Source organism: Macaca fascicularis, chromosome 6, assembly GCF_037993035.2.
Source record: "Macaca fascicularis isolate 582-1 chromosome 6, T2T-MFA8v1.1".
NCBI classification, from domain to species: domain Eukaryota; kingdom Metazoa; phylum Chordata; class Mammalia; order Primates; family Cercopithecidae; genus Macaca; species Macaca fascicularis.
In genome coordinates, this window is record NC_088380.1 from 19,579,367 (window position 1) to 19,603,886 (window position 24,520).

General features: G+C 35.1%; 1 long non-coding RNA gene across 1 annotated transcript in view; it reads right to left on the reverse strand.

Moving 5' to 3' along the window:
• The window catches only part of LOC123573932 (uncharacterized), a 40,890-nt gene extending 16,935 nt beyond the window's left edge, over positions 1-23,955 (reverse strand). The window contains exon 1 of the long non-coding RNA XR_010587175.1: positions 23,743-23,955. This is a non-coding gene — a long non-coding RNA (uncharacterized lncRNA). The remainder of the gene's footprint in view (positions 1-23,742) is intronic.
• Between the last annotated feature and the right edge of the window lie 565 nt (positions 23,956-24,520).

Genomic DNA, 24,520 nt, shown 5'->3' on the forward strand with positions numbered 1-24,520 from the left:
TGGACTTGTAAATATTTAAATAATTTTGACAGTTTTTACTTTTCTTCTACCTATGATTAGATTGATATGCAATTAAGACATGCAAATAGCTGCTTCTAAGACAAGTTATTAAAAAAGGAGTGACTCTTAGTTTTAAAGAGAAAGTAAAGTGAAAATTTCCCTGAATGTGTATATCTGTTTTATAAAATCCAACTTGAACAGTAATAAAAAAAATGTGGACTTATTTTTTCTTAAGGAACCAATAGAGTATACTAGGGAAGGATTTAAGTTTATATTATACCAACTCTTCCTTTTTAAAATTTACTGTTCATGTACTGAGGATAACACAGACAACTCACCAAAAAGTGAGTCTCTCAAAGACCTAAGGAAACAAATGCATTACACAAATAAATTGACTTTATTGTTAAGTATTTTGGTATATAAATATAGATATTATAAAATTTAAAAATCTATTATTCATTACAGTAAATTAGCATGGATGGTGATGAGAATGATCTTGAGAAAGTTAATAACCTTTTATAGAAATGTTAATATTCCCATTTATTAAGTGAAGCATTTATATGATTTTATTATACGAGCTAGCTTATCTCTAAAGTGTGACTTTTTGAAGCTCCGCACTTGCTGATTTAAATTAAATCTGAGGATGAATAGCGTGCACCATATGTGATTACCAATCTGTAGTGATGTAATGGCTTCACTTCAGATCTCTTGACTCTCCATTTAACCCCAGTGCCCCATGATTACTAGCTGCAGCTACATTAACGCTCTTGAGATAGGCTTTTTTCATTACAATAGTGACATATTAAAATTTATTATACATTAGATTCTTATCACATAAAATACCCAATCCCAAGAAGTAGCAGAATAAGATGGTTGCTTTTATTCCTGGTGCTGAGTTGAAATGATCTGCATTCTAATAAAATGGGAAAGAATGACAAGTGACCTGTCAAACAACAGAACTCATTTTACAAGGTTTGCAAACGAAGCAGAAGAATGTGAGAATGTACCTCATCAGCAAGTTAGCGACCACTTTGCTATTATCACCTCCCTTTATATTTCAGTGGAAATTTAAAAATTATAAATAGCATTAAATTCAATTAACTAGAAGTAAAATATCCAAATGTATATTCCATAGAACATATTCTATTTCAGTGTTTGATTTGTATTCAGACAGATTAAAATGGATGTGACGTGAGACAAAAAATTCATCACTTATTTCAGCTTCAGGGACTCAGCTGTTAATCCTAATTCTCACCCGCAGTGCCCCCATGCCCTTTTCTTTTCCCTATAGATGCTCCACAGTTCTTTGTCATAGTATGAGGAATGGACAGAGCCAATCCAGCAGGCTTTTTGGAGGCTGTTTAGTTTTTGCCAAGGAGTTGGATTCTAATATACAGAATGAGAATAGTTTCATGTATACAGAAAAGCTCCTCTGCTATGTTCTTTCCATCAGTTCTAAAATCAAAACAAAACAAATCCCCTAATATCAAGTGTATCAATTAAATCTTAGATAAACCTATAACATATCCATGAGAAACAAGGATATGTTGAGTCAGGAAAGGAATTATGATTAAATTAATTTTGAGACATTATTTTGTTTTAAACGTATTGTACAAGAATCCAATAAATATAAAGCAGGTTAAAGTGAAATTGAACAGTTTTGTTTATTTATACACAGTACACTTAAAACAATTAAATAATTAGTGTCACTAATTTTTAAGAACTCTGAATTAATAACCTTTCATCTCCTGACATTGATATGAAATCCCAACTAAGAGGTTATTAAGGAATGGCTAACAGACAAAACTACATTAACCGTCTCAAGAGTTCAGGTTTCATAACATTATTTATTTTTTATTTGTATTATAATGCAAACATGTTTAAACTTTAGTAAATGTACCTGTATACTTACTGTCTATATATTGACAATTGTTGACATTCATCTTATTTATGTATTGATACACATATATGCATATACAATAGAAACACATATAAAATTAGAGGCCCCGTGTTGGCTTTTCCTGTTTCACTTCATTACTCTGTCTCCAGGGGCAAACAACAGGGTTCTAACTGTTTCTCTGTGCATTTATATATGTATGAAAAATGATTGTCATCCCTTGTATTTGTGGGGGATCCTCACAGACACCAAAATCCACAGATGCCCGAGTCCCTTGCATAAAATGGCGTAGTATTTATATATAACTTATGCATATCGCCTTATATACCTTAATCATCTCTAGATTACTTATACTATTATAACTAATGCAATGTAAATACTATGTAAATAGTTGGTATATTGTATTGTTTAGCAAATAATGTCTAGAAAAAATCTATATGGGTTTAGTAAAGAGCTAATTTAAAAGAAAAAAATTCCCACACCTGGTTGGTTGAATACACAATGTGGATTCACTGACCCGGAGGGCCAATTGTGTTGTATTTATCGATGTGTGTTTACATGCCCATTAGTGTTATTCTCCATGTGATTTTCTCTGTAGCATTCAGCATTATGTGCTTCAGTTATACTCATCATACTGTAGACATAAATATATACATAGATAAATGGTAGGTGCATTCATAGATCAATAGATAGATAGATAGATAGATAGATAGATAGATAGATAGATGATAGATGCTAGATGACAGAGACGTAGATGATGGATAAAGATATAGGTATAGAGATAGATGGAGACATAAATGAACATGTATACAGCAGTGGGTTTTTTCAATAAGTACACAATATTATGATGTATATTTATAATAAGCATTGAATTTATCATTACTCTCTTTGTGTACAGTTAATTTAAATTAATTATATAACATAGGAATCCCTGCTGGTGAACACATACCACGGTACTCTTTGGATCATAGTGAGGCACGATAAGCAATAATGGAAAACATGAGTTTCTGATGTCAGTTAGAATTATCCAAAGACTAGCTTATAAACTTCGATGCAATAATCTTCAGCAGATTAAAAAAAATCCTAATTGTTAGACATTTCAGATTGCAAATTTTGTCTCCAGTAAGGTATCTTTTCACCTATTTTCGTATAAGGGAGAAAATATTACAATTTTCATGCATTCAAAATTCAAAATGGTTCATGATAATAATCATTAAATCTTAGAATAAGATAAAAACTCTATAGCTTGATTAATTATATTTACAATAATTATAGAAGTTAATGTGTATGGAAAAATAATGTGTGAAGGTGAGTTGTTGAATTTGTATTTTTAAAAATTCTTTAAAATTGGGAACACGCCGAGGCAGCCTGCCTTTTCCACCCCTACAACTTTCTAATAAAAATACATGCCAGTGCAAAATTTAAACATTAAAATAACACAATTTAAAAAATAAAATAAAAATTAAAAATAACTTCTGCAAATTAAGTAATAAAACTTTCATTATTTGAAGACTATTAAATTACGACTGTCTTCATGGTAAACATGAGAGATTTTCAAATTAACAAAAAAGCATTTAAAATTATTAAAATTATATTTGCCAAATAAAGGTAAGGCAAATCTACAAAAGTCCATTGCACCACCAACAGATAGAAGATACGCAGTATTTAGATTTAGAGAACTGTTTAGATTTTATGTCATAAAATTGTAAAACTTGAATGAAAAACACGAAAGAAGACAAATGAACAGGGCATTCCCTGTTCTTGGATAGAAAACTAAAATCACGTTTAATAATGCTCTAATGACATACAATTTGCTTCTGAGGACAAAGGAGGAGAGAATATTCAACTTTTTTGCAAAATCTCGGGTCTTATAGCCTAATTTTAACTGTCAGGAAAATATAATGATGAAATTCTTCCAAGTGGAAATAAAGTAGGAAAAGATTAAAAGTGATGAATAGCTAGAATCCATATTAATCAAGATGTTAGACAAACTTTCAATCTAAGAGTCTAGTCAGCTTCGATCAACTGTGAAGACTCTATTTTGTTTTTAATAAATGTAATAAACTTATAGATACAAATATAAATGTTATTAGGCCATTATAAAAAATATTTCATAACAAGCCACTTCTTGAGTTTTAGTTGAAAAACAATAAAATATTACTGATGTAATATGAAAATACTCAACAGACTCAATTATTTTTACTTTTTTGTCTAAAACATACACTATCATAAAGTATTTTTAAACATTCATATATATACTTTTTTTAAAGCTAAGAATGCAGTACTTAAACATCACAAATTTAACATGGTTAACCTTGTCTGGTTATTATTTTTAGTTATTCAATTATTTTCACATAGTCTTTTCTTCTTTGGTGTCATATTAGTGGCCAGAGAAAATCAATATTTGGTTTGATTGGCAGATTTTATGTCTGTTAAATGAAACAGTACTTCTGCTGTCTATGCCTTTTTCTTCCTTTTAGTCTTCAGTCTTTTGGCTCTGTGTGAAAACTCCTTATAGACCTGTAACTATCCAATAAGATCTTTGGTTTGTAAAGGATCTAAACAGGTCGTTTGCTCCAGTCTCCAAGGTAATAGTGTCCATCTTTCCTCAAATGCTTAGACATTACGATCAGGTGTGGGGGATGAAGGAAGGGAAAAGCTTAAGGTTTGTGTGTAAGCTTTAAAAATGTAATAGTCTTGCAAGTCTTCACAAGCAGCTATCTCTAGCTTCAATTTCTTCACTCTTGTAAAATGGGATATTCACTACACTTTGTTGTTCTTACGGAAGTTAAGTGAAAAACATGACTAATTCCTCCTTAATAGCTAAGCCAGTGTTCTCTTAGTATTTGCTTTCACTATTCATTTTATGTTTGTTTCTGAAGTAAATACAGAATGAGAATATATACAGATAAATCCCTCTTCAGTTCATTGAAATGATGTCAAATATTCTCTACAGGTAACCTACAAGATATTCTCCACATTCCAATTTTCTAAGTCAAATTTCCATCCTGTAGGACCATTAACTGTTTGTAAGATCATTTAAGTGGTTCGTGGACATAGAACCAAGTATAATTTTTATTAATTGTATAGTTACTTTTTGTATATGACACAATTCCCATTTTCCAGTTATTTAGAATAGTGAAGTTTTCTTTGCAAATGCACTTAATGTACTTCACTTATGTGTGAATGTGGCAAAAATTATTAATATTGTACCCTTGTAAAAAATTTTGGAAGCATTATAAGGTGTTTTCTGTCCACTCTCATAGCCTATCTCCTATCAAAAATAATTTTCTTGTTGTAATACATAGAGGTTTTGTTAAGATTGCACATCTGTGTAATAATCTACCGTGTTATAAAATATTTCAAAATCTTAGAGAATCAGGTTTAGGATCTATTTTTTCCCAAAGGGGCTGCAAGCAGAAAGAAAATAGGTCCAGGTTTCATTAGAAGTCTATGGTTTTAGCAACTGGAGAGAAAAAATAGCTCTCAGAAATGTGAAGAAAAAAAGTTTAGCACAGTGTCAGTCAAGAGAAGAAAAGGTTAAAGTCAGAGGATATGGTTCTTTTTAACACCTTTTTTCAACCACTGCAGAAAAATATTCTTTCTGTGCCCACACACCATCAAAAGTTGTCATTGCATTTCTGAATTGAAAGTCTGACAGGCAGTCTTCCCAGCAATAAAGCAAAGTCCTAAGAATTTATATTTATTTATGTAATTTTATAATCGATGTGGTAACACACAGCTGTCATAAGTGATTTGATACATTAGTTTGTGACATGGCATTTAATATTGCAACTAGGGCTCAAAAGGAAGAACACTGGGTATCAGCAGAACATTACGTGTTCACCATTCACTATAGGTTTTTTATCTGGATTCCTCCTACTCCTATTCCATCTTCCAAAGATGTTATACATGTGTATGAAATATACATAAATATATGTATAAATATTTAAACATTTATATAAAAATGTACATATAAACATATATAAATATATAAAAGCATTTTAATATATATTTACATATAAATATATAAAATATTTCAATATATTTATACATATACATAAATATATATATAGTCTTGTCTGAGTATATTAATTCTTAGAGTTAAACAGCTTCTTTTTAACTTTTTAAGTGTTGCAATTTTTTCTCTGTTTTTATTGTAGAAGAAATTCTGATATGTGGTTGGTTTTTTCTAACTTGTATGTGACTTTGTCTTTTTTCTGACTGATTAGGTATCTATTGTTTTCATTAACTTGTAATTTCCATCTATTACAAGTAGATGCTGGGGAGGAAAAGCAGCTCTAATCAAACATTTCTGACAGGAGAGTATTCTTCTTTTCCTATAATTTGGTTTATAGTTTTCTTTTCCAATTTAGGGCAATATTTAGTCTTTTGATTAATCATATTTTTTCATAATTAGACACATATTTATAACATTCATATTTTATTTTTTATGAGGATGAATTGCATTTATATCAAGCTATATCTCCGTCTGACCGTTGTTTTTCCACTGTAACTATTTATTCCTTAAAGTTTCTAATATGTGTGATTCCTAAAATTAAGGTTTTGGTTACTGAACATGCCTTCTGAGGTATGAAATCTACCATTATATCATTTTATCTGTTAGTTTCTTTCTTCTCTTGTTTTATGTAACTATTGTTCTTATTAACTTGACCCATGTATTTTGGTGCGACTGTGGGGAATTTCCTCCTGTTTTTGGGTTATATATATTCTTCTAGATTGGATTTTTGTTTGCAGTTTGCTTATTACATTTCTTTCATTTATGTTTTGGTGTATTCACTACTACCTATTTTTAAATTTAATTTTGTTCATGCTCCAATTGTGCTGTGGAGTTTGAACATTTCCTTTGATATTTTGCTGGTAACTTCTTGACATATCAGAGACCTGTTTATTTCACTAATAAGGTAACATTCCCCTGACATAATACCCACGTTTTGTTAGTTTCACATGACATGGCAGTAGATGGATCAGAAATTCCACTGAGACATCTTCCTTATGAACAAAAGACTCTAATTCATTTCTGGGTTTTTTTCCCCCAATAATTTGGAATTTCTGTAAATCTCCTGTGGAGATACGATCCAGCTTTGAAACTGTCTGACAATTCCCCCTATATCCCTGGAAATACAAATTCCATCAAAAAGGCCGGCTTGTTAACATGCCTTTCCCACTTGGAAAGACAAAATTGTGAGCAGAGATTCATACTGTGAACTTTTATACAGGAAGCAACACAGGAACTCAACAGAAAAACTGAAAGAAACCACTGGCACTTTGAAGGTAGCAGCAGGCAGCAGCTCACACCAAGAGCCAGGCAGAAAATTGTGAGTCTCCAGAGTGTGAAAGGGGGAGAGACTCTCTCCATGACACACCCTCCCACTGGGAAGCCGGGCAATCCAGGCCATGGAGAAGTGTCTTATCTCTACCTTGAGCTGATTTAGTGAACTGCGGGAAGTATATGAGAAAGAGTGTCGTTGGGAAGTGCTTTGCATATACTCCCAAGACCTTATCAGAAATGGAGGGAAGTCATTCCTAATCCTCCCTCCTAGGGGCCTTGTGGGAAGTCTGCCAGCTAACTCAAGCAGCAGTCACAGGTTGAGAGAATCTCCCAACTAAAATTTGTGGTATAATCTTGCATGCGGATGAACCTTCTTGGCCAGAACTGACGGGCAAGTGGGAAGTGTGCTATAGCCATAGGTGTGGGGGTTGGGCACCCTTAATTCACGGGTAAACTGGGAGGGGAGTGGCCTGAAAGCTGCAGTTTTTGTCTCCCTATGGAAGGCTTGTGGCCTGGGGTGGTTTTGCCTTCTGAGTGAGGCGGCCTGGAACTCAGTTAGCTGTTGCTACAGAACATTGCAGGTATGAGACTTGTCTTGTCAAGTGCATGGGGGTTGGGTGGGACTTACTGCCACCTGCTCCCCCTCTCCCTGAATGGAGTCTTTTGTGCAGCAGAGAGTTGTGTTCCTCTCTGGAATGTTACCCCAGTGGCCATGGATAACTGCCCTCTGATCCCCATTGGGGCTGCTGCTTGTGCAGTATGGGGAGCCAGAGCATGAACTTGACTGACCGACCCCCAACCTGGCTTTGCCCCTCCACCCACTCTGGTGGCTTCTCACAATGAACAGGGACTTTTGAGAGCTCCATGGTCCCATTCATTGCCTGAGACACCGAAGCACTTCCCCTGTGTAACATAAGGCAAGCACAAATCCTACTGCTACTCTGTGGCTACTGCTCTTTTGCAAGTGCCACGTCGTGGCTGCAGGCCAAATGGCACAGCCCAAACGGCACCTGCAGGCATAATAACAGGGCTCAGGAAGAAGAAACCGTATGCAACTTCAGCTATTATCATTGGCTACATCACCCCTGATAGCCAGGAGGTTTGCGCCTGTCCACACGCCCAGTACATTACAACTACAGCTGGCATTTGAGAAAGCCAGCAAACTAACACTATTTATAACCTTAAAATCTTACAGAGTCTACATCACTCCCCTGACACTTTCATCAGAACTGGTGCTGGTACCCGCTGCTGGGAGATGAGAGGACAACTCAGCTTGGTCCAGCTTCACTGAACACCCATCTGGAGCTAAGAACAGAGCGCAAGCCACTGCATATCCTGCAGACCTGTCTATAGCCTGAGACATCAGAGAGCTCCAGTTGGCTAACAAGCGACCAATTCCCCTTAGAATGATGTATTACACCATTTTCACCCGGCTGTAAAGAAGTATGTGAGGCTGGGTAATTTATGAAGGAAAGAGGAGATGTGTGGAATTTTTTTTACAAATTGTTTCTGAAAATTTATGTTGGTTTGTAAGATAATAACATAAGATATTCTAAAACTGTGATGTGTGGAGAACATTCCAAATCCACTCCTAAATATATAATTAAATTAATGTTGACTAAAGTTGACGTATTATACTACCAAACAATAGATCTTAAAACTTCTAACTGTATTTTTGCACCCATTAACCAACCCCTTTCTTACTATGCTTTCCAGACTCTAGTATCTATCATTCTACTATCTACCTCCATGAGATCAACTATTTTTAGCATCCACATGAGTGAGAAGATGTGATATTTGTCTTTTTGTGCCTGGCTTACTTCTCTTAACATAGTGTCCTCCAGCTCCATCCATGTTGTTGCAAATGACAGAAGTACCTTATTTGTAATGGCTGAATAATATTCTGTCATAGATATATATGTAGATATTATGTCATAGATATATTCTGTCATAGATATTTTTATTTTTTGTGTTCATTTTTATTGTTGATATTAATAAAAATTTGCTTTAGAATTTACAAATATTGTTCTTAACCTCTAGAAAAATGTACGCTTCTTTTAAAGTTTCAAGATAGCATGGAGAAATAAAGATAATAGATAATAAATCCAAATAGTATACAATATTAGTAACCAGAAATAAAACTTTGAAATATCACTGAATTTATGTTGTTTATGGTCTGAGTAAAGGCATTTACAGAACTTATTTCTGAGCACATAGTAGTTTCTTTTAATAAGATTGTAACCAAGAATAAAATTGTCCAAAAAAAGGGGGGAGAGACAAGTACTTCATTTGTACTGAGTTACTTGGGTTATATGTCAATGACATTTATAAAATACATACATGGAAAAAAAACACTTTTTAATGGTATCAGCATTCTGTATGTTGGATTAATATTTTATCATTACAAAGGAGAATCCATGAGTAAATTCTTCCAATCTGAAAGTTTCTACCTAGAACTAAATTTGATGATCAAGGAACCTATCTAATAGAGTCCACTTTGCATTTGATCAATTTACTCTATTAGTCAAGTCTGTACATACACACTCACACATGCGTGTACACCCAAACATATACACACACTTTTTAGAAATATTTGAAACAGGCCCAGAAGGCAATAATGATAGTGATATAGCTTTGATGAATGGAGGAGCACTAGTGGAGGAACACTTCTTTGTGTTGAGTCAAATTGGACAGAGCAACGTGGACACATGTGGAGCGGTCTTGAGGAGCAGAGAGTTTAATAGTCAAGTAAGAAGGAAGAAGCTCCGCCAGAGACATAGGGAGTGGGACTCCGAAGCCAAGAGAGGAAAACTCCAGTGCCGAAATCAGTCAGTTATACTAGGAGGCTAGAGGATGTAGTGTCTGGTTTACATAGGGCTCAGGGGATTGGTGTGACCAGGCATGTCATTCACGGGTAGCCTGTGAAAAACTGGCCCTCCCACACTAGCCTTTTAATATGCAAATGTAGGACGTCATGATGTTCTACACAAGTGGATATATGTGGGGGCGGCCATGTTGCCAGGAACCTGTGAGGGCAAAGGCAAGAAGAGGGCGGTAATAGCCATGTTTGGGTGGACCCAGTTTCTAATGGTCTGCATTTGCATATCAAAGGTTGCCTGCCTGACTCTAAGACCTGAGGGTTTCCTACCAGAGGAGAAATGATTCTGGAGCTGCTTTAAAGGAGACAAAATCTTCCCAAAGACCCCTTTTCCTCTCTATCTGCCTAAAATAATTTCTTAATAACTCCTATAGCAATAGGACAAATATGACTCAATTCTTGAAAAATATGGTGGCATGATTCTAATAAGCCTCAAACCAGTGCCTAACTCCTTTCCTTTGCTCAGACTATGACCCGGCCTGTCTACAATGCCCGATTGCTCCCTTTCTCTTCCCGTGGTCAATCTTTAGGATATGCTTAAAGTCACTTCCATACTATGTCTGTTACTCTCAAACAACATATCCATCCTAAGTAGTATGTATTAATTATACAAATAATTTTTACTATCACTAGCATAAAATCTCATCATATGTCAGAATATTAGAGAAAAATAAGAAAAATTACCCCTTGAAATAAAACGGAAAAAGACTTATGCTAGTTTACTTTTTTTTAATCTTAGGACAATTATCACTCTTTATTAAAGTTAAATTTTTTTATCTTTAAATTAATATTATGTTCTATTGACATATCTTCTCATATTTGCAAACTGATAAATCAGCTCATTGAACTATGTCTATATTGAACATATATATACTAAATAAATAATTTCCTAATATATTTATGTCATAAATTGAAATCATTTACAGTAATGTAACGTAAACAACAACAGCATATAAGTAAACAGAAATGCTTTCTGCTGTGAATTTATAACAGTTTATTTATCATTGTACTTCATGCTAACGGATCAATATATATAATATATATACTTGTTTCCATAAAATGTACCCATTTGTAAACCATGCATTTAGGAAAATGAGAATGTGTTATTTAATAATTATGAAAAATGTTCACATTGCCTGTAAATGTAATACAAATAAAAATATACATATTCATCACAACTGGCTTATAATTGCATGATTAATACTAAGTCAATTCGGGGTAAAATGGGTTTCAATCACTGCCTCATAGCATTGTCTTTCCCAGCTTGGGTATTCCGGCTGCTCATGTCTCCCTTAATGTACTCAGTATGTTCTCTGCCTTTAAATGGGACATGGGAACAAATGGCTCATTTGTCTGTCGCTAGTGTAATACGTAAAGGCAATTTTTAAAAAATAGAATCTTCAAAATTTCCCAGTGTTGAAGTGTTCTGTAAGAAATCTGACAAATGTAGCTGTGAGATAAGATGCTCTGGGTAGGAATTAAGATCAAAGTCACCTCCAAAGATATAAGGTTCAGGGTATGTGAAGAGCTGACTAAGGATTTCTTGACATTCTGCTGTATTTTTATCTATTTAACGATCTTGGCATAGTCATAAATCTATCATTACTATCCCTTGACCTGTCCTAAAAATGAAATATTGCTTTTTATGATGTAAAATGTCAATGTCACTTTTGAATGCTTAAATGGAGCAGAAAAGGAGTCATATGGAAGAACCTCTACACAAACTGAAATTCTAGGGTAAATTTTGAAGTATTTATTTTTTATCTGTTTCATTTTATGTGTTATTTGTGTGTGTATAGTTACCTGAATTTTACCAATATGTCACATGTTGAGATAATATAGCAGATGGATAAAAACAATACTGATAAATTAATTAAGTCTATCCTAAACAAATAACATTTACATAATCTTAACCTTGACATTTTCAAGTGTATTAATATATCTGATCTTAAATTTATAATCCTAATGTCAGAAATATCTGTTTTTATTCAAACAAAACCCTTATTACTGGCTACAATAGACTATCTTCTAGCTAATAGGTTTCTCCACAGAAGTTTTATTTTCACTGATTATTTCTTTTAGAAAAGCTATTATGCTGTCATAACATTTTTTCATAGTATTGCTTCTATACTGACAGAGAGGGCAAAAGCAACCTACAATGAAATGCTTTATGTATTAAAATTGCCTTTAAGGATAAACAACACAGATAATTTGACAGCTTTTTATGCAAATATATTTATAGTACAGTATTAATCCAATAACTTAATGAAGAATTATTTGTCGTAGGTATTAAAGTGACTATTTTGTCAATAACTTCAATTGTGCATTTTATTAATAACTATGAATGTGCAAAATTTGGCCTGCTTTTGTACAGCAAGGTCACTAATGATCATTTTTGGTTGTGTGTGTGTGTGTGTGTGTGTGTGTGAATGTGCACATATACATGTATGAGTGTGTGTGTTGTCTTTTCCTATGCATTTCTAAAGATCTAGTGGTTCAAGAATAAGAAAACTAATACCGTATAATCAGTAATACATAAAAATATTAATTATCAACTTTTATAGTCATGTGAATAAAAATAACTATATCTATATATATAATGATCAAGAATGATATCATGCTTTAGATGGTTGTAACATTTATTTTGCTGTTGACACTCATCTGAGCCATCAATGGGTTCATTTCAGCAAATCCTTTCCCTCATTCTTCTTCACACAATCCATATTCCTAACCTAATGCTATCTGATATCATGTGATAATATAGCAATGTTAGTGAGAAATAAGATATCTGTCTTTGTAGCAATTAAAAATGGAGTAAAAAAAATACCCTTAGGATAATATAATAGAAAATACTGTAAATTTTAAATTTTATAAAATTATTTTCTCTACTATCAAGATAATTATCAGTGTAATTCTTTTCATTTTAATAGTTGAAGCTGAATTTCTCTGAAATCAAAAGCAGTTTGTTTGTCACATCTATAACTATGAGAATGGTGCCTGACACTGTTTTAACAAGCCCTCTGGGAATTCATATTCACAGCAAAGGTAGAAAACCGCTTCTTTATAATATTGTCTTTTCTATTGGAAATTGACAAAACATAGTTGCATATATTTATGGGGAATAATGTGAGTTTATGATTTCTGAATACAATGTGGAATAATTAAATCAAGCTAATTAACATATCATTACCACAATTAGTTATCTTCTTTTGTGTTGAAAATACATGAAACTTACTCTTAGAAATATACAACAGAATATTATTAACTATATTCACCACAGTGTGCAATTAATCTAAAAAAAAAAACCAAACACTGTTTTTGTCTGACTGAGGCTTTGTGCCCTACGGCCATTACCTCCCCATCCCCCCCACCTTCCTAGCCTCTGGGAACTACCGTTCTACTCTCTGTTGCTACGTACGCCAGAACGTGTGGCATTTGTCTGTTTTTGTGCCTGGTTTACAAAGAAGACATACAAATGACCAACGGATATATGAAAAAATTATCAATATCTCGAATCATTAGGAAAATGCAAATTAAAACCACAATGAGCTATCTTCTCATACCTATCAGAATGGCTATGATCAAAAAGATGAAAGATAGCAAGTGTTGGCCAGGATGTAGGAAAAAGGGAACGCCTGTACACGGTTGGTGGGAATGTAAATTAGCAAAACTATTAGTGAAAACAGTGTATAAGTTCTGCAAAAAACTAAAAATAGGATTACTTTCGATCCAACAATCCCAATCCTGGGATTGTTTACTAAATTTACTAAAAAAGATTTTAAATCAGCATTGTGATGAGATATCTGCAATTCTGTGGTCATTGGAGAGCTTTTCATAATAGCCAAGTAATGGAATCAACCTGTGTCCAACAACAGATGAATAGATTCAGAAAATGTGGCATTTGTACACAATGGTGGCGTACTATTCAACCTTAAAAAAATTGCGTCATTTTCACAACATGGACAGAATATGACATTTTCTTGATTTAGACTCTACAAAGGAGCTATCAAAGTGTGGGCCATGAACTGTCAGGATCAACATTAACCCAGAGCTTGTTAAAATTACATGTTCTCAGACCACCCTCCAGACCTACTGAATCTGAATCTCTGGGATTGGGGCTTAGAGATCTCTAATAACAATTTCCTCGGCTGATCCTTATTCTCTTAAGGTAGACCCTGGGATATGGGTCAAGGTGCAAGTGACATTTTGTGGAAGTTTTGCTAGGAAGAATCAAGAAGGGATTGGAAAGACAGACTAGGGAAGTGGAACACTCAAGGCAAGAACACAGTTTCAGGTAAAATCTTAGTCTCAGCCTTATCCTAGGAAGACTTCTGGAGTATGAAATATGCTTTACTGTTAGTCCGTCTAGGCTTTCTTTTTTTTTTTTTTTTCTTATACTTGATGTTCTAGGGTACATGTGCACAACGTGCAGATTTGTTACATATGTATACATGTGCCAAACTGGTGTGCTGCACCCATTAACTGGTCATTTACATTAGGTGTATCTCCTAATGCTATCCCTCCCCCTCTCCCCTCCTCCCACCCCACAACAGGCCCCAGTGTGTGATGCTCCCCTTCCTGTGTCCATGTGTTCTCATTGTTCAATTCCCACCTATGAGTGAGAACATGCGGTGTTTGGTTTTCTGTTCTTGTGATAGTTTGCTCAGAATGATGGTTTCCAGTTTCATCCGTGTCCCTGAGAAGGACATGAACTCATCCTTTTTATGACTACACAGTATTCCATGGTGTATGTGTGCCACATTTTCTTATTCCAGTCTGTCATTGATGGACATTTGGGTTGGTTCCAAGTCTTTGCTATTGTGAATAGTGCCGCAATAAACATATGTGCGCATGTGTCTTTATAGCAGCATGATTTATAATCCTTTGGGTATATCCCCAGTAATGGGATGGCTGGGTCAAATGGTATTTCTAGTTCTAGATCCTTGAGGAATCGCCACACTGTCTTCCACAATGGTTGAACTAGTTTACAGTCCCACCAACAGTGTAAAAGTGTTCCTGTTTCTCCACATCCTCTCCAGCACCTGTTGTTTCCTGACTTTCTTCCAAGGTGACATTCTGTACTCTTGCCTGGGCCCTCTCTGCTCTCTGTGAGTTCTTGGTGAAACAGCTACAGAAGCCCAGCAGCAGGCTTCTGAAGAAGGATATGGGATGAAGCTGCTGAAAATAACATGCTCAGAACTTCAGGTATGAGTGTGCAGGTCTGGTTAAAGGAATCCAAGGAGGACCATGGTGGAGAAAAACGTGCACTAAGCTTGGAAATGTAGAAATCCTCAGTGTGCCTATTGCTTGCCTTTTAAAATTGAATAAAGTGTGCATTTGTCTGAGTCTGAGCTTCAGTTTTATACCTCTAACATTGGAATAAAAATATGCAATAGTTTTAAAATCATAAATAAGATGTTATATAGGAAAGCACTAAGCAGATAGATTCATGCATTGCAGGTATGAATAAAATAGTTGAACTGGAAGATAAAATAATTATGTTTCCTTTGGAAGTCTGTAAATGATTTGTGTCTATTAACTCAATATAACTTAAGAGCAACACTTTGAAGTAAGTTGGAAATACTTTTTCAGACACAAAAGAGCTTGGATTAGTCAATTTTTAATTGAAAATACACCTTAACGATCCACAGTGTAAACCTCCATATATTTATTTGTATCAATAATATATTTACATTTTTGTTCTATGGTTAAGTAGTCATTTTATGAATGTGATTAAATGTAGTCATAGAGGTTTTATTCATATATGGATTTGTATAAATGTATATATACATATATATATACATTCAACTCAATATTGGCATTTTTGAGGAAACCACTAAATATAACAGCTCAGCATCACAGAACTGTTTTTCTTGTTCTTTATACAATATGTTTTGCTGTTATCTACATGAAAGCACATCATGACATGAACAGTAATTCCAATGTTTCATGAAAATAAATGCATTTTTAGATTCATCAAAGACAATACTACTTCTTTGAGGATGCAAGAAAAATTCCATGTCTCAATTTCTACTATGTGCCTATAATTCTATAGCTTTTATACCAATATTAAATGTTGTTTTCTCTGATTTTATTATTCTTTGGTACATGTATTTGTTATTTCTCAGTAAGAATGGTAAAATAAGTTCAGGTCTTCAAAGTTAGGACAACATAGATTTCATTTCAAAAGAATTCTAGTATAGAATGAGTGGCTAAAGAATGGTCTTATTTCCTTCTGTCATGATTATTTTCACATTAAAATATATTTTATGTGTAGTATTAATTTTATAAAGAATGTACGTGTTTTTAAATTTTACAAAAGTATTTAAACATCAAAATCAAAAACTTCTTTAACTAATACTGTATCTTCTAAGTTAAATTATATTTTGGGGAATTCTATTATTATGAATCAACTATTATTTAAGAAAATCAACCTTTTAAACTTTGGCCTTTATCTTAATTAATAGATGGGCTTTCCCTAATAAACGATTATCTGAGGCCACATTTCATCAAAATTCTCCTTTAATTTAAGCTATATTACCCATGGAGCATGTTGTCTTACTTCTTCATTTTTCTGTCCAGCTACTTTAGCGGTTTGTACTTTTATTATATCTCTATTGTGGTTAAAAAGTCATGTTTTTCTTCACTAACTTCTGATATATTTATCATCTTAAAAATAAATAGATATGGCCGGGCGCGGTGGCTCAAGCCTGTAATCCCAGCACTTTGGGAGGCCGAGACGGGCAGATCACGAGGTCAGGAGATCGAGACCATCCTGGCTGACACGGTGAAACCCCGTCTCTACTAAAAATACAAAAAGTTAGCCGGGTGAGGTGGCAGGCGCCTGTAGTCCCAGCTACTCGGGAGGCTGAGGCAGGAGAATGGCGTGAACCCAGGAGGCGGAGCTTGCAGTGAGCTGAGATCCGGCCACTGCACTCCAGCCTGGGTGACAGAGCGAGACTCCGTCTCAAAAAAAAAAAAAATAAAAAATAAATAAATAAATAAATAAATAAATAAATAAATAAATAAATATGATTCCTGACCTTAGAAATGTTCTTTTCAAGGCATGAGACACACATGTGGCTTAAATTTACTCTGCGCTAGGGTCGGCCATGGTGGCTCATGCCTGTAATCCCAGCACTTTGAGAGGCCGAGGAGAGCAGATCCCAAAGTCAGGAGATGGAGACCATCCTGGCTAACACGGTGAAACCCCGTCTGTACTAAAAATACAAAAAATTAACCCAGCGTGGTGGCACGTGCCTGTAGTCCCAGCTACTCGGGACGCTGAGGCAGGAGAATCGCTTAAACCCAGGAGGTGGAGGTTGCAGTGGGTTGAGATCACATCATTGCACTCGGGCCTGGGCGACAGAGTGATAATCTGTCTAAAAAAAATAAAATTAAAAAAAAATTTATTCTGCACTATTGGGAACTGGCTGAATGCTCATCTTTCCATTGCCTCCTCCTGGGTGTCCAGGAGAATTGCAGCTGGGTTGGTGTTATGTGACTTGTTCTGGCTAATGGAATATGGTCATAAGTGTGGTATGCCATTTTCCATCCTAGATTCTTCCGTAAGATACTTGGTTCACTCTTTCTAAATCTATTGATCTGAATGCAGAGAATCTAATGGAGGATTTTGAGTAGGACCTTAGGGAAGTAGAGCCATCAATATTTTAAAAATGTTATTTTATTTATTTATTTACGTATTTATTTTTGAGACGGGAGTCTTGCTCTGTAACCCAGACTGGAGTGCGGTGGCACAATCTCGGCCCACTGCAACCTCTGCCTCCTGGGTTCATGCAATCATCCTGTGTCAGCCTCCCAAGTAGCTGGGATACAGGTGTGCACCACCTTGCCTGGCTAATTTTTGTATTTTTTGTAGAGATGAGGTTTTGCCATGTTGCCCAGGCTGGTCTCAAACTCCTGACCGCAAGTGATCTGCCCACCTCAGCCTCCCAAAGTGCTGGGATTACAGGTGTGAGCCACCGCACCCTGTCCAATAAACCTTAAGTTGCTGACACTTGTGACATTTTGTTGTTACTTTGTTATCATTGAATATAGTCTATCCTATCCTGACTAGTATAAACATATAAGTCCAATATTAGGAGTTATTTTAAATGAGAAATTGACTCCCAATATGACCCCTTTTGGTTTTTTACATTCCAGTTATCCCCACAGATGCCATCGTCCACTATTTCAACCACTATCTTGAAAGTATCTTAAGATGAAGGGATCATACACCTAGACAGATTGTTGTAACTGAAGCCAATGGCTAATTTAACCTAAGTACTACTACATTTTCATGCATCTTTAGTTTGTACATGGTCTCATTTTTTAAATAAGTAATCTTCAAATCTCCATTTGCCTGAAATTTTCAAATCCACACCTTTCCTTTGCCTGCAGTATATTAAGTTGACCTGTAATATCCTGAGAATTTCAGAATCAAAGTACGAATTCCCTCATCCTCCTTCCACCAGGATCTATCCATATGTCTGTCTACATCTGTGCATACTTTTCCTCCTTGCCTTTGTTAAATATGAAAGGAGTATCCTTGCTTTCTTTTCAGTTATAATTGTTTTGTCTGAATTTCTTTTCCTTTAAACTTTCGGGTTACTATTCACTTCTCAGAAGATTTTCTCCTTTGTCACTCCCTATTGTCACTTTTTTTTTTTGCTGATTTACTATCATTACATGACTAGCAGTGAGAACACTTTAGCTTTTTTTATTAACTTAATCCATCCTACTATAAATGACTAGCTCAACCTTAATCACAGCCATATTATTTCCCTGTGCATGCCAATCTGATATTTGTTCCCATGACTGTAAAATTGCTCTTAGAAAGATATTAATATTGATAATCACCACAGTAATTCACATATTTCATAAGCAGTATTATCTATATTTTAATCACTGTACTCCATAAGCAGAATGTCATGATGTCAAACACACACTTGTAATGGCATTTAGCCATACAAAATCCACCTATTTTTAAATTAGCTATCTCTTAAACACTGTTTCAATCTTGTTTTGAAAGTTTCTCTTCATCTTCCTTACTCTAAAGTATTAGGAACCTTCAGGATTCTGTTTAAAATCCTCTGTTTTTACTTCTACAGTCTCTTTCTGTGACATCACATTCTCTCACAAGGCTATTTTTCAGTATTTTGCTCTGATATCACTCACAATTTTATTTGCAATCCAGACTTCTCTTTTAAAATCCAATGTTACCAGAATATACGCTACACAATGGGAAAGAATTTACACCATCTGCCATCAAGGTAAATGGCCTCACTACCCAAGCAGGTTGCTTCAGCTGAAAATCTAGTGTCGTGACTAACTTTACTCCTTCCTCCATAATACAGCCAACCAATAATCAAGCCTTGTTAAATCTGCCTCAAGTTTTCAAGCCTTTTACTTTTCCTATATCTATTAGAATCACTATAGTATATTCTCTCTCACCAGACTAATATTCTCTTCTTGAATTGATTTCCTATCTTTTATCTCTGTAAATGTTTACAGATGGCTGAATGATTCTGACAAAAAGTTAAATATATTTATTCCATTTTAATATCATAGTCTCAAATTTCAAGGTTTTTTTCTACATTGCCTAGAAACAGTATTTACTTTCACTAGTAAGCTTAAATATTCTTGTAGATAGCAGTTACATCGTTATCTTTCTTCAAACTTCCTATATGTTTTGGCTTTTATCCCCACACATAAAATTGATGTGGAAAGGGAGGAAGGAAGGAAGGAAGGAAGGAAGGAAGGAAGGAAGGAAGGAAGGAGGGAGGGAGGGAGGGAGGGAGGGAGGGAGGGAGGGAGGGAGGGAAGGAGGGAGGGAAGGAAGGAAGGAGGGAGGGAAAAGTGTCAAACCTGTCTGATCCCTCTACCTGCAAGCCTCTCTGAAGTTGAACTTGTGTTCTCCTTTCCTTTTATTTATTCATTTATTTATTTTTTGAGATGAGGTTTCTCTTGTTGCCTAGGCTAGAGTGCAATGGCGCCATCTCAGCTCACTGCAACCTCCACCTCCCAGATTCAAGCAATTCTCCTGCCTCAGCCTCCTATGTAGCTGGGATTACAGGCACCCGCCACCACACCCAGCTAATTTTTTGTATTTTTAGTAGAGACGGGGTATCGCCATGTTGGCCAGGCTGGTCTTGAATTCCTGACCTCAGGTGATCTGCCCACCTCAGCATCCCAAAGTGCTGGGATTACAGGCGTGAGCCACTATGCCTGGCCCCTCCTTTCCTTTTCTTACAATTAAAGAAGTGTCCTTATTCCCACAGAGAGAGAACCCCAGTTTTGTGTCCTGGATTGCATACTTTTACCTTTTACAGAAACTTAGCTACTTTTATAATCTTTTTAGTCTTCTGCATCTTGAACCATCCCCTTTAGCATACAAATAGACTCAAATCGCTAAAATTCCACATGACTCTTCATCCCCATAAGGCTACTCTTCCATTTCTCAACAAAGTATCTTGTAAAATATCATCTACGTACTATGTGTATACCACCTCAACTGCATTCACTAGCTGTACCTTTAGTTTGGTCCTCAGGCATACACTCAGCCAAAATATCTTGTCTTTTTCCCTCCCTTCATATCTGCCACCCTCCCACCAGCATGCAACCCTTGACCTCTTTCTCCTGATTGAAATAATCTCCCATTCATCTATCATGACTCAACATTCTTTATTCTTTATGCTCTTCTATATGGTGCTGTCCTCATTAAAGACCATATGCCTGATAAAGCTATAGTCATCACCAGGCAAAATGCCTCCTCTTTGCTCCAGGCTTATGAACAAAACTACATGGTTTGATAAAGCTCACTGGCCAATGACTTACACACATCCGTAATGAGAGAGTGTGGTGTTCCTTAACTTGTTCCATCAAGAGAAAACAAACAACATGGGAAACCACGGAACTTCTAAACAAAGGCAACTGATAAAGATGGGATTTGCTGGAATTTGTCACAGCGTGGTTCAAGCAGAGAATGGTCAAAATTTGTAAACTGGAGAGTTGCTGAAAAAGCAGTTTTGTCTTTTGAGTCCATTAAGTGTCACACTTAGATCATTTTGTCCCAGGTCTTATTTTGCAAGCGATGGGTTTAACGAAAGAAACATGATATCAACACGTTTGAGCTTAGTTTGTGATGCACAACGTGTCCTGTCTGGAATAGTTTATCTGTCTTGTGAGTCAGAAGACATTTTGCAAGTTGTGATATCTGTTTTAATTTCAGTTTTCCATCTCATAACTCAGTTGCCAGTGGGACTAATTTTCAGTTTATCACTTAAAATCTCTATGTTGCTGTCATAAAAATATTTCACATTTAAATGCTTTTCAAGAGTAAAACATAAACAAAAACAGAATCCCTCCCTACAAACTTGATATTCCCAGTCATCTTTCTGCATAAACAACACTACTATACACTGTTATTAGAGATATAACATTTTCTAGTGTTTTGATTCTTTACTTTCTTCATTGTCACAGATAATTTGTCAGTTAGTATGTCATTTATAACTCCAAAATATAGCTCAAATTATCTACTTTTCAAATTCATACTGTCCCTGCCCTATTCTAAGCTTCTATTTCTCATCTTCATGCACAGCAGAGGCTTATAAGCCAGAAAATTAAACACGTCACTTTCATACTTAGTGTAGCCAATGCTTTCCTTTTACTAAGAATAGAGCCAACATTTCTGAACCAGACCAAGAGGCTCTGATTCCCTGGGCTCTCCTATTTCTGCAGTCTCCCTTCAGGCACTCAATTCACCACTGTGCTCTGGGTCTATGGTCCTTCTTCCAATTTGAAAATGGCAACTCCAGATTTTTGTTTCTTTTTAGCTTTATTGAGGTATATAAAAATTGCACCCATTTAATGTGTACATTTTCATGAGTTTGTACATATACATACACTCATAATACTATCATCACAACCAAAGTGCTAATCATACCCATCACCCCTAAAAATGTCCTTGTGTTTTTTCCTTTGGTGATATTTTGTAGTCGTTGTTGTTGTTGCTGCTGCTGCTGCTGTTATCGTTAAGAACACCTAATATGAGATCTATCCTCCTAACATATTTTAAAGTGTTAGACACCATCTTGTTAACTGTAGATACTAAATTGTACAGCAGATCTCTAGAACTTATTCATCTTGCATAATAGAAACTTTACAACAATTAAAAAACTATTCCCCATGGCTCGCTCCCTCCAGCCCTCTGCTACCCACCATTTTATTGTCTGGTTCTATCAGTTTGTCAATTTCAGATACCTCATCTAAGTGAAATCATGAAGCATTTGTCTTTCCGCAACTAGCTTATTTCCCTTAGCCTAATGGCCTGTAGATTCATTCACATTACCGCAAACAGCAGGATCTCCTTTTGTAAGGCAGAATAATATTCCGTTGTATGTATATGCCATATTTTGTTTATGTACATTGGAACACTTACACACGACTAGTGGGGACTTAGAATGGTGTGGCCATGGAGAAGAATATGGAGGTTGCTCAAAAAAATTGGAAGTAGAACTACAATATGATCCAAACTCTTAACTAGTGATCAAATGTTTCTCTCATTCCCCAGCTTGATCTGCTATAGAAGCCGTCTTCATACCACCACACAAACCTAAAGGCTGACTACATTACCTTTCAAGATTTCTACTCAAAAGTAACTTTCTCAGAAATATCTTTTGCAAACAATATTCTTCATTAGTCAGGTTCTACTGGTTACTCCTGAACACTGTGCCTTAATAAGTCATTTCATAACATGTATTCACATAGCAATTACTTACTTGTTAACTTGTGTTCACATGTGTGGGTGGGGAAGAAGGTTATATTCTCTTTAAATTTTAATGACTCTTTACTAACCACTGTGATCACAGTACTTAGTACAGTATTTGTTATGGAGTAGGTTTTCAATAAATGTTAATTGTGTACATAATAATAGTAGTGATAATTCTATAAGTATAAATATACCAAATTAATAATAGAGTAAAAAGTGTATAAACAACATAATTAGGAGGCTACTGTAAGACCCACTTCCTTAACTAATGATATTTTCATTTTAATAAATTGCCTCACTTTAAATCACTGAATTTCCAAAATATCACAATGAATTTATTCTATTTTTAATGTTTTCCTCTTAGATTTTCTTTAAAAATAATCATTTTAATGTTTTTACATCTATTTCTTTAGTTATTTTTATTTTCTAATATTCCACATGTAATTTACTTTAATCAAATTTATAAACGTTTGTTTGGTATCTTTCCGAATTTTCAAGGGAATTTTAGAAATCCCATTGTAGTCCCTTAAAAATGATGTTTGTTACCATTTTAATAACAATAAATTATCCTGCTCACTTTTATTATTCTCTGTTCTAGAAAGTGTTTTCAAATTGTTTCCTCTTAAAGCATTTAAACTATTTTATGCGTACAGAAATATGTAATAAGTATTAAAATCAGCATAACTACCTACACACATCTAAAGAAAAATAAAATATTACATTAGAGTTAAAGCCCAGTCTAAACCATACTGTACTTAAAATTCTTGCACTTACCAATCCAAGTAACAAAAGGGTTTCACTTATTGTTCACTTGTTAAAAATTATTTTGCTACATGTCATTTGCCCTTACAAACACAAACACACACAAACACACATACATGTACACACCAGTCTTCTAGACTTACTCTTTCTCCAGTTGGAAATGAGAAACTGTTGCAGGACCCTTTCTCCTTAGTTCAGCTAAAAATGGAGTCCTTGTCACAAGGCCATGAAAAATTAGGCTCACAGACAATTTGAAGGGTGAGGAGGACAGGTTTTATTGGGTGAAAAGGAAAAAGGAAACAGGGACCCTCTGCCCTCTGCAAGGCCAGGGTCCTGCTAGCGTGCTTCCTGCCGCGCAGGTTGAATCCTAGGTTCCACCCAGGAAGAGGAGAGGCCAGACTCCTCCCACAAGACTTTCTGTGGCTCCACCCCAGTGCTCGCTCCTCCCAGTGCATAGGCCTGCTGGAGTTTTGCCAGGAATCCCTTCCCATCTGGCCATCTCAAAATGGTTATAATTGTGGACATTTCAGATGTCTCTTGGTTTCTTTTCATTCTTTTTATATATTGTCTCATTTTTCCTGGGCCCATGTTTTGAACCAATAACAGGAAATAGTAACCAAGACACACTACTAATATTCAGAGTTGTGAATAAGTGGCCTAATGACAGGATTCACTAGACATACTATATTCTTTCCATATAATGGCAAGCAATATTTTGTCAATTATTTTATTGTTCCATAATATAAGTAAGCATCTTTCCAACTTCTACTGTGTATCCCTGAGACAAATGTCATACATACATATTTGTTGTAGCAAGTCCATGTATACAATTGTCCATTTCTATACCAGCTAGTTAATAATGTGGTAAAAAATAAATCTTATAATAGTAAAAATTTATTTATTTTTATATAACTAGGTTGG